Below are 11,212 nucleotides of genomic sequence, written 5' to 3'. Positions count from 1 at the left end.
ACACAGAGGACACTGGGCCAGGAGATGCAAGCCAGTGTCGCAGGGCCATTGCTGAGCACTGGACCAGCTAGGCCCTCGGCCTTTGCAGTTATATGAGCTCTCTGAAGGAAGGTCTGACTGCAGAGCTCACACTGTTTCCCTGCCCCACGCTGTCCCCTTCGGGGCCCTGGTAGCTTAGGAGCTGGGATAAGGCTGGGGATGGGGCCTCACCTCTCTCCCAGAATCCTGGGGTGGGGGGGTGGGGAGTGTGGGACCCTCTCAGCCTCCTCCTCCCTGGCTCATCGCTCAGTTTGACCTTCAAAGTTGACATCTGCTTCCAAGACTCCGTCTCTCCTCCTGGAATTTAGCCTCCAGATGTCAGATCCGAGGCGGTAGCGGTGGCTGCCTGGCTCCCCTCAGAGTGAATCAGCCACATTCCAAAGGTGCAAACACAGACACCGCGCCCTCGGCAGCCTGGGGCTGCAGACTTCCTCCCCAGGCCCGCCCCCGGCCCCAGCTCCCGCTCCGCTCTCCTCCCCAATCGCCTCTTCCCAGCCAGACCAGGCTTTGGGCTTCCTTTCCAGGGACATTCTGGAAAAAGAATGCCACTGGGCCCGGGAGACACCCTGACCCGCCCTGCTGGCTCTGTCCCCTGCAGCAAGCACGAGCACGGACCCCAGCCTGGGCGCCCCCAGCTGTTATCAGTATATGTGGCTCATTCACACAGCAGGAATTTACTGAGCACCTACTATGCGGCAAGCAAGATAGAGACAAGTCTCTGACCTCAAGGAACTCAGCCCAGCAAGAGAGTCAGACAGAATCAGGTCCACAGACAGAAAATAATTCCAAGTGCGGGCACAGCTCTAAGGGAAAGAAAGAAGGGACTGAGACAGATGACAAGGGACAAAGGGAGGGTTGTGGGGGCCTCTCTCAGGAGTCACATGGAAGCTGAGGCCTAAAGGATGAACGGAAACCTTATCTACAGGGTCACTTCTCAGCGATCCTGTCGTGGGAACCACAGCATAGCAACCCCAACCCCAAATAATGTCCCCCGATCGCTCAGCAAGTTTTTGAGTCCTTGTGCTCGCGCCTTCTGTCAGCATTAATGCAGGGGTGTCTGGCTAATATTTTTTTTAATAAAAGCTTTATTGAGATATAATTCACATAGTATACAATTTACCATTTTAATGTATACAATTCAATGGTTTTCAGTATTTCAGTGTAGTGCAACCCTCACCACAATCAATTTTAGAATATTTTTACTACCCTCAAAGAAACCCTGCACTGCTTACCAGTTACATCCACACCCCTCTGCCCCCAGCCCCTGGCAAGCACACATCTACTTTCTGTCTATGGGCTGGCCTATTCTGAACATTTCCTAGAAATGGAACCATACAATATGTGGCCTTTTGTGTCTGGCTTCTTTCACTGAGTATCACATTTGCGAAGTTCATTCACATGGTAGCCTGTGTCAGTACTTCATTCCTTTTCATGCCTGAGTAATATTCCATTGTGTGGACAGACCACAATTTGTTTATCCATTCATCTGTTGATGGACCTTTGGGTTGTTTCCACCTTTTGGCTGTTGTGAATAATGCTGCTGTGAACATCCACATATGAGTTTTTGCATGGACATGTGTTTTCATTTCTCTGGGGTGCACACCTGGGAGTGGAATCACCAGGTCAAATGGTGACTATGCTGAAGAACTGCCAGCACCTGCACCACCTGACATGCCCACCGGCAGTGGGAGAGGGTTCCAATTCCTCCCTCTTCTCCTCAACACTTGTTATTGCCCCTCCTTTTTTGTCACTGCCATCTGCTGGGTTGAAGTGGTATCTCATGGGGTACCCAACTGCATCCCCATTCCTTTCATGCCTGCACTGCCCCCACCCCCTGGAGATTCCAAGGCTTACAAGCCCTACAGCAGGTCCTGCTATGATCCACTTCCTCCTTCACAAGGGTCAAACCCCAATCCAGTCCAATGCCTGCAGGCCTTTAGGTACAAGGAGCAGTGGGGAGGCGAGATGGGGGGTGGGGTGTCCTGGTCTGTGACCCCAGGGCAGAGTGAGGAAGAGGGGCCTTGGGCAATTTCCTACAGGAGCTCCTATGCATCTCAGCCTATCTGCGCCTTCACAGACAGGGCAGGGCTTCTTCTGTTCCTTCATTGCCCTAGATAGTAGGCACACATTCATTCACTCATTCAGCATAAATAATTGCCAAGGGCTTCCCTGGTGGCACAGTTGTTAAGAATCTGCCTGCCAATGCAGGGGACACGGGTTCGAGCCCTGGTCCGGGAAGATCCCACATGCCGAGGAGCAACTAAGCCCTGCGCGCCACAAATACTGAGCCTGTGCTCTAGAGCCCGCGAGCCACAACTACTGAAGCCCGCACGCCTAGAGTCTGTGCTCTGCAACAAGAGAAGCCACCGCAATGAGAAGCCCGCGCACCACAACGAAGAGCAGCCCCCGCTCGCCACAACTAGAGAAAAGCCCGCACGTAGCAATGAAGACCCAACGCGGAAAAAAAAAAAAAAAAAATTTGCTGAATGAGTGAATGAATGAACAGAAGATGAAGAAAGAGAACCCAAAGAGGGGATTAGCGGTTAGACGCTCAGGCTCTTGGGTGAACTGGTTTGCACTTGAATCCCACTTCTGCTACTTTGTAGCTGTGTGCCCTTGGGCCAATCACTTGGCTTCTCTGAGCCTCCCCTGCCTCATCTACAAAATGGGCCTGACAGTGACTTCCTACCTGACAGCATGGTTTTGAGGATTAAACGTGGTGATAAAGATCAAGCAGTATTCCAGGCCAAGGACTTCTAGAGACGAGGTCATGAAACATAAATCCTCACAAGAACCTTGTGAGATAGGACTATTATTACCAGCTTTGACATTATAGACAGGAAACAGGAACTCTGGGGGCTCAAGGAATCTGTCCAGTTAGAATGCTGGGAATGGCAAAAACCAGGATCTGGGGAATCCCCTGGTGGACCAGTGGCTGGGGCTCCACGCTTCAACTGCCGGGGCCTGGGTTCCGTCCCTGGCCGGGGAACTAAGATCCCAAAAGCCAGGTAGCGTGGCCAAAAAACAAAAAAACAGGATCTGAACCAAGACCCCTGACTCCAGGCGGGGACACTGACCCAACGCCACGTGGCCCCTGACACAGATGGAGGGAAGCCGGGCAGCCTCCGAGCAGGTGACAGATGGGCTGGTCTTGAGGCAGACCTGCCTGTTCAACTGATGCCCCTGGGCTCAGAGTCTGGTTCTCAGAAAGTAGGCAGGCCGCTGGGGAGCTCAGAGGCCCCTAACAGTGGGTGGACGGATGGAGGGACGCCAGGGATGCTGCCAAAGCAGAAGCTGACCATGCCTGGGGGGGTTGGGGGAGAAGAAAAGGTGCAAAGAGACCTCAAGGCTGCAAGCCTGGGGCACTAGGACAGACACCAATGAGGGGAGTCAGGAAGATGAGGCGGTACTAAGAGTTTTATCAGGAAAAGCAAAAAGAAGTCAGAAGTGTCCAGAAGGGAAGCCTGGCTACTGAGAGGGGCACTCTTTCCTCTACCAGCGTGTGCGGCATAGAAGGAGCCTGGCAGAACCCACAGCAGCTGGACCACTCTAGGGTGACAGGTGTGACCAGACTCCCCTCAAGTCAAAGACCCTACATCGAAGAGCTCCAGGGGGCTAGCTGAGGGGAGATATCAAGCTATCCCCTAAAAATGTAGGCCTGGTGCACCCCGAAGGCTGGGTGTAAGTTTGGGGTGCTCTCCTGAATAGAGATGGGGTTCCCCTCACTTTTGCCTCTGCAACTGAGGAAAGCATCAAGCCGAGAAGGCCCAAGGATGGAACCCTAGGGAATACCTGGTTTTAGGGGGCCACAGGCAGGGGAGGCAGTGCAGACCCCAGAGAGCTTCAGGTGAGCAGGAGCACAGGCTGTTGCGGAGAGGCGGCTGGGAGGAGGTCTCCACAGGAAGTGCTGCCGAGGGGACAGCTCAGCACTGAGCAGGTTATGGGGTGGCCTGCTCTCTGGGGAAACTTGGCTGGGGAGGGATGGAGGCAGGACTATCGCTTGAGAGTCCATCATTTATTTTCTTTTTTTTTTTGCGGTACGCGGGCCTCTCACTGCCGTGGCCTCTCCCGTTGCGGAGCACAGGCTCCGGACACGCAGGCTCAGCGGCCATGGCTCACGGGCCCAGCCGCTCCGCGGTATGTGGGATCTTCCCGGACCGGGGCACGAACCTGTGTCCCCTGCATCAGCAGGCGAACTCTCAACCACTGCGCCATCAAGGGAGCCCCTCATCATTTATTTTCAACAGGGGAGAAGCTCAGCTGATGACAGCACCCCAACGGAGAGTGGAATGCATTTAAATTCAGTCGTGGAAAGCATTTACACACACCAGGCTCCGGATTTGCTAGAAGGGGTTTCTCACAGCTGCCTGGCTGGGAAGTCCAGGACAGTGGTTTTCCAGGTTTAGTCAGAGGCCCACGTGCATCTGGAGCTTGTTAAAAATGCAGATCACCGGGCCCCACCCTGGACTTACCGGTTCAGTAAGTCTCTCAGTTTGAGAATCCACTGGGGCTGTAAGGCTCAGAATATCACCAGCTCAGTAGGCGACAATGCAATGCACGGGGACTCACCTGAGGGGACCAGCCCTCACCTCTTTCCGGCATTCTATCCACATTTATCCACGAGTCTCAGGACTCACATGTGCCGCCTCAGACCTCTAGACTTCCACCCAGACACTCCCACACTCTTGGCCCACCTGGTCAGTGACGAGAACTCCAGCTGCCCCCTTAGTTAAAGGCCAGGGTGTACGGGAGGTCCTAGGCGCCCAGGTAGAGTGAGAGTCATTCACCTGACCCCCAAACTTCATGAGGAGGAAGCCCTCTGCCGGCGCCCCCAAGGTGCCTCTGGCCCCACCTGCACCAGTCCCACCGTGAGAAAGGACTGACCAGTTTGACCCAGACACAAAGGCCTGGTGACAAGGTCTGGGTACGGTGTGGCTGAGAAGAAAAGCAGAAAGTGTCTCCATCCCCTTTGGTCATCATCCCGTCTGCCACCCCTACAACCTCACAGAGTATGTGTGTGTGTGTGGGGGTCTCCAGGCCAAACACGAAATGTATCCCCTCTACAGGGGTGAATCAGCTCCCAGAGGGGCAGGGCTTGGGCTCTGCAGTCAAATGGTTTGGACTAGGATCCCATCTCCGCTCTTTTACAGCTGTGCATGCTCAGGCAAACCACTTAACCTTTCTGAGCATCTACCAAACAGGCCTGACGGTAAGTTCTGCTGTGGTCCTGTACCACCAGGACCTCTTACTGACCGGAGACTCCAACACAGGGGGCTGGGTCGCACCCCTAACCCTCCCAGGGCCACATTTCACACCACAGCCCAAAGGCCAAGGCTGGAGGCTGTGCCAGGCTGGAGAAGGGGCAAATTGCAGAAGACTCACCATCCTTGCCCCATTAGAAACCCACAGCCCTTATCGGGATCAGAAGCACAAGCAGATCTTCACAGGAACACGAAAACATTTTCCCCCCTTCCCAAAGCAGAGAACCGGTCAGCATGGCCAGCAGAGCCAGATCGGTAGCCCTGAGGCTCTTACCCTCTGGTCTGCGCAGCGGTCAGAGAATGTGCTGCAGGTGCAGACATGGGCGGGTTTCGTGTGTTTTGTGTTTGTGCGTGTGCGTGTGAATCTCTCCAGACTCACAGGGATGTTTGGGGAATTCTGCTTGTTCTGCACTTGCTGGCCGGCACACAGCCTGCCTGGCTGACTCCACCTTTTTTACTGCTCCGGAGCACTCAGCCGCACCGGGCTCCCCCCAACCACCCGCAGAAGCAGCCTCTTCCAGGCTCTGGGCCTTCTGCCCTCTCTCCCCAAAGCCACTTGTACCTGCACCAGAGCCGAAAGGGGGACAAGTGCTTCCCAGACAACAAAAGCCTCTCCCAAGAGAACAGACATCCTCGAAGGCTCCTGCTACACCCTTGTTCTGTGCATTGATTTCAGGCTCGGTTTCAGGTCCCCATTTGCTGGGTATGAATTACAGCCAGCTGGCTTTTGCGCAGATGGTCAGCAAAAGGACCCTGCCCACTCATCTTTCACTTCAGGAGGTCAATAACACCCTCTCCATCTAGCACTCTGGGAGGAAACTGAGGCGCGCGGCACAGAGGACCGGACTTGGTCAAGGTCACCCTACCCTGGGCCTCCTGGGTGTTTCAGGCAATGACGCCAGTCTCCTTGGGCTCCAATGCTGTGTGACCTTGGGCAAGTTATTTAGCCTGCCTGAGCCTGATTTCCTCTCACACAATGGTAGCGCCCACATCTGGGCTGTCCTGAGGCTTAAAGGAAATAATATGCATAGAGCACCTAACACTTTGCCGGGCACCTGCTCAACACTGAGCCATTACTGTCATGATTCCGTCTTTTCTTTCTGCCCCTCTCTCCACTCCAGGCACACCGGCCTCAATGCCCGGCTGCCCCCAACACCCCCAGGCACCGGTTGTTCCCTCGCTTCCTCCGGGACTTCGCTCAAAAGTCACCTTCTCAAGGACCCTCCTAGCCGCCTGGTGGGTGTCCGTCCTCCGCTTTTGTCCTCACCCTGACACTCATTCGACATAGTAGACATTCTACTGATTTACCCGCCGGCCTCTCGCCCTGGAGCACAAGCCCTGTGAGGGCAGGGCTTTTGCAGCCCTCTCCACCCCGGGTGCCCGCGCTGGAGTGAACGAAGGGTTCCTATCGCGTCTACCCGGCTGCGGGAGCGCCTGGGAGCCTGGTTCAGGGGCCAGATTTCGCCCTGGGGGCCGCCAGGCCGGGCCGGAGCAAGAAGGGCAGCGCGCGCTGGGGCCGCGGGCAGGGGTGGGTAGCGGGAACCGGGACTCCGGGGGGCGGCGCCGGGGACAAAGGGCGGCCCTACCTGCGAGAGGGGTGCGGGTACCTCCCCCAGGGCGGCTCCGGCGCGTGCCCGCGAGGTCACGTCCGGGGCGCGCCGGCCGGAAGGAGGCCCCTCGCGGGGTGTGAGGGGCGGAGCGTCTGCGGCCTGGCCACGCCCCCGGTCGCGGGCCCGAGGCGGGGGCGGAGCCAGCCGGGTCGGGGCCGCCTCGCACTTCTGCTCTCCCCCGCCGGCTCATTCATATTCATGAGGCTCTGAGGGGCGGGGACCGGGTCCCCCGCGGTGCCCTGCCCCCCCAAGCTGCGGATCCCGCCTCGGCGGAGGCTCCGGCCCCAGTGGGGCGCCCCCGGCTTCCGCCTTGGGGAGGGAGTTTCCACTTGGTCACGACTCAAAAATGTGTCGCTCCCGCTCCTCCGCCCCCTCGTCCCTGCCCGGGATGGGGGGGGTCTCCTCCCTCGGAAGACAACGGGGCGGGGTCAGGGGAGGGGCGGCTCCTCCTTCCTGGGGCAGGTCCGTAGGGATGGGGCTAACCCCTCCCTCCAAGTTAGCGCTTGTAATAATCTTCATTTTTAAAACATAATAGTTCTAACTTTTTGAGCGCTTACTCTGTGCCAGGCACTGTGCATGTTTATATGAACTACCTATTTTAACCCTCCCAACAGTCCAACTCAGATAAGTACAGTGCTGTCAGAACCAGAAGGTCAGAAAGTTGAGTGACTTACCCACCACCACACAGCCGGCCTCGGGCTTTTTCCGGAAAGGTAGGTACCAATAGGTTGGAGGGGCAGGTGCTTGTACCCCCCCACCCCCCCTTGCAGGAAATGGGCTTACTTAAGGCACTCCTGGCTAGCTGGGCGTGGCTGAGGGGTGGGTCTGAACGCCTCATTCAAGGGAAAAGCTACAGACTGGGGGAAACCAAAGCATGAGGGCAGGACAGGCTGAACAATTTGCCGGACCCAGTGCAAAATGAAAATGCACTGGTTCAGTTTTGAACAGTGTGTTCAAAAATGATTAAGAATCTCAAGATAGTGACGGCAGAACATTCAGCGAAGCATGGGCCCTGCTAAATGTCAGGCTCGTGCAACTGCACAGGTGAACGTCCATGAAGCTGGCCCTGATGAAGGAGCCAGGGGCTAAGAAGACAGCATAGACACCCCTCACCTCCAATATCTCCCCCTCCCTCACCCCCTCAACCCAGGAGACTCACTCCAGGCTGGCATTCAGAGTTCAGCCTCCAGAACTCCAAAAGCTGAGCACTTCAGGCCCTCTAGGGGTCAGGTGAGTCCCCACGGGGAGAGTGTGTCTCAAACCCAAATGACCTTGCTGGCCCCTGGGCATTCTCAGCCAGGGGCCCTGCTGGCAGGTGGGCTGGGTCATACATGCTGGGCCCAGCAGGGCCCTCAGTTCTGACTCAAAGCCCTTCTTTCTCCCTGGAGCAGGGAGTGAGGAACAGTCAGGGCTGATTCCCAGAATAAACACTCCACCCATAGTCAGCCCCAGCCCTCAGCCACAGAAAGCCAGCACCAACAGGGAGAGATCACCCCAGGCTGCCTGCTCAAGGTTAATAAGTCACCCTGATCTCACTCCTGCCATCACTCCATCCTTGTGCCTGGGCCCCCACTCACAGTGGGTTGCAGGCTTCATTAATAACAATAATAGCTACCATTTGCTGCACTCTTTTTCTCCCCTCCCGGCATTGGTGGGAGCCCTTTGTGTGCCCTCTAAGTAGAGCCTCACACAGCTCCATAACAGGCATGAGGATCACCATTTCACAGATAGGGAAACTAAGAGAGATGCAATGACTTGGCTAGGGTCAAGGGCTAGAGTTTGGGATTTGCTGCCATTCATCTGTCCTGGTTCCTATCATCTCTCCTACATCTGTAACATAGGTCTTCAGGCTCACTTCTCTGTGTTGTCTTGTATTATTCACTTCCTGCCCCTAGAATAAAGGCTCTGGAAAGACAGGAACCGAACCGTACTTATACAGCTGAGTTTCTGCTGGACCTCGCATCGTGTGTTAATTGAAAAGCTACTTACTAAGCATCATGTTGTGCAGGAAACCCTCCTTGCAGTGGGCAGGTATGTGTGTGTGAATGAGTAAGCCATGTCCCCTCTGGGTACTGATGTAAGAAGTCCCCACTAGACTGAGAGATCTCCTTGAAGACCTGGCTGGGTTTGCTAGCCCAGCACACAGTAGGCCCTCAATAAATGTTGTTGAATGACCACATGATAACAATTTAATAAGCATCTGTTGAATTAATGGGAACCTAGGAGATATTCAATAAATGTTTATTGGGAATTCCTTGGCAGTCCAGTGGTTAGGACTCGGTGCTTTCACTGCTGGGGCCCAGGTTCAATCCCTGGTTGGGGAACTAAGATCCCACAAGCTGCACAGAGTGGCCAAAAAAAAAAAAAATGTTTATTGATGAAAGATTAGGGGCCCAGATTCAGCCCCCAAATATATTAGCAATTATCTTAGCTCAGGCTGCTATAACAAAATACCACAAACTGGGTAGCTTAAACAACATGTTATTCCTCACAGTACTAAAGGCTGGAAGTCCAAGATCAAAGTGCTGACAGATTCAGTTCCTGGTGAGGACTCTCTTCCTTGCTTGCAGACAGCCACCTTCTTGCTGTGTCCTCACATGGGAGGGAGAGAGAGAATGAGAAAGAGATCCAATCTTTCTTCCTTTTCTTGTAAGGGCACTGATCCCATCATGGGGACCCCACCCTCATGAACTTATTTAAACCTAATTACCTCCCGAAGGCCCCATGTGCAAATATTATCACACTTGGGGGTGGGGTGGGTGTGTAGAGCTTCAACATATGAATTTGGGGGAGGACACAAACATTCAGTCTATAACAGCAATATTTATGAAGCATTTATGAAGAGGACATCCCTCTTCACCCACCTTTCACTAAGAAGGAGGAAGCCACGCCTGGCCTAACTACTATAGCAGGTGCTGCCTCCCAGAAAAGCATACTGTGAAAAACCCTCTCAGAGACTGGCCCTCTGAAATGTCCCGTACCCCTATCCTGCCACTTATCTGATGTCCCAGGGAGGCAGTGGGTTATAATACAAGCTTTGGTATCAGATTGACTGAGACTGCAATCTGTTCTATGCCTCCTACTAGCTTCTAAGACCTTAGCCAAATTACTTAATCCCTGCCTCAGTTTCTTTCTCTGCAAAATGGAAATAATAATAGGACCCACCCTCAGGGTTGTTATGAATATAATGAAAGTAAAGCATCTCATACAGAGGAAGAACTAGTCTGGCTGAGAATCAGGGGTTTCTGGTTGGGTCAACTCCACCAAGCTAATATATATAGAGTTCCTCATTCTCGTTGGATTTGCAGGTGCCAAATTTAGGGGTTTATTTGCAGCTAAGGGGACCCCAGCTGGGTCCTGGAATTGAAAAGCGGTGGGTCAGGCTTGAAACCTGGTAGTGACCACTAATGTGTATTGAGAATGTACCTCATTTAATCTTCACATCAACCTCATAAAGGAGATACTATTATTCACTATCCAAACATGGGAATCCCAAATCAGAGTTCTCACTGGGAGCAACATGCTTGTCCATGAAAACAAACGGGAGTAGAAAAACAAATAAGAAAGGCCCTCCGGGTTAAGGCGTCTTATGGTCAGGTCCCCTCGTAGGGCAGAGACCTTTGGATTTCACTTGAATCCGTTCCCACTGAACTGTGAGACCCAGGAGGGCAAGGATGGCTGGGGTTGTTCACTCTCTGTCCCTACTGTCGCACAGTGCCTGGCATCCTGTAAGCAGTCCATAAGCATTTTTAACAAATATAAAACTAGCCCTTTGTGTACCTCTTTTCCATACACCTGCATTCCCTCGGGGCTGGAGCCCGGCGCTGCCAACGGGGGACGAAGTGAGGCCCCAGGCTTCATGGCCGCGCTGCGGGCTAAATCGCTGCTAACCGGGATGCCGGAAGGGGGCGCTCTGTGGCCTTGGGTCTCCGCCCCTCCCCACGCACTGGTAGGTCGGCGGACCCAGAGAGTCGGCCCTTAACAGCCCCTTCCAGAAGGCGCTAGGTCCCGAAGCTGGCCTTCCCCAGGGATCATCTGCCGGCTAATGTTTAACCCGGCCTCACTCCACATTATCCACACGAGGGAAACTGGGGTGGGGTGGGGGCAGGGGAGGTTACCCCCAAATTGCTGCCTTCCAGGCCTACTGGCCTTTCATGTATCACCCAACAGTTCATGAGCGCCTACTCTGTCTATTCACGCAACAGTCGTGAGTACCTATTACGTGTCCATTCATGCAACCTACTATGTATCCATTTGCCCGAAATATAATGAGCATCTACTATGTGTCCACATAACAGCTCA

This window comes from Delphinapterus leucas, chromosome 15 (genome assembly GCF_059928025.1).
Source record: "Delphinapterus leucas isolate spDelLeu-1000000601 "Yukka" chromosome 15, BTC_Dleu_Yukka2, whole genome shotgun sequence".
NCBI classification, from domain to species: Eukaryota; Metazoa; Chordata; class Mammalia; order Artiodactyla; family Monodontidae; genus Delphinapterus; species Delphinapterus leucas.
This window is presented reverse-complemented; position numbering follows the sequence as displayed.